The sequence below is a fragment of the Humulus lupulus genome, chromosome 3, assembly GCF_963169125.1.
Source record: "Humulus lupulus chromosome 3, drHumLupu1.1, whole genome shotgun sequence".
Taxonomy (NCBI): domain Eukaryota; kingdom Viridiplantae; phylum Streptophyta; class Magnoliopsida; order Rosales; family Cannabaceae; genus Humulus; species Humulus lupulus.
In genome coordinates, this window is record NC_084795.1 from 165,326,603 (window position 1) to 165,327,136 (window position 534).

The following is a 534-nucleotide window of genomic DNA, read 5'->3' on the forward strand; positions in this document are numbered from 1 at the left end:
TAAGTATACCCTACCCCTCAAAAGACTATTTTTCCCCTTCAAGCTTATTAGTCATCTAGTTGTCTCTAGGGGTAAAATGGTCATTCAGTTCCCGGTTCCCGCTAATTCCCCAAGTGTTCCTACTATTAACCAATTAACCCCATCATGTCCAATTAATTACCACATACTTATTCAATATCTATTAAATCCCAAAATATTCTCTAAATTCCCAAAAATACCCCCAGGCTCCCTCGAGCCAGGTATTTTAAACTCCACTGTGACTATTTCGCTAATCTGCTCACTAGGACTATCTCGAGCCATATACTGCAAACATATATTCACATAATAATGTGGTCTCAACCATTGTTATCCAATAAATTAGCAATGATGACGTGGCAAGTAATCCCTGGACACGTGGCTGACACCTGGAAGCGTCTGCTAGAGTATCGACCAGAAGACACAGTAGAAGCAGGGTAAGCCCGTCTTACCCGCGACCGGTCTGGTCGATGGTTCCGTGTACAAGGCAACATTTATGGAAGATCTTTATGAACCCCG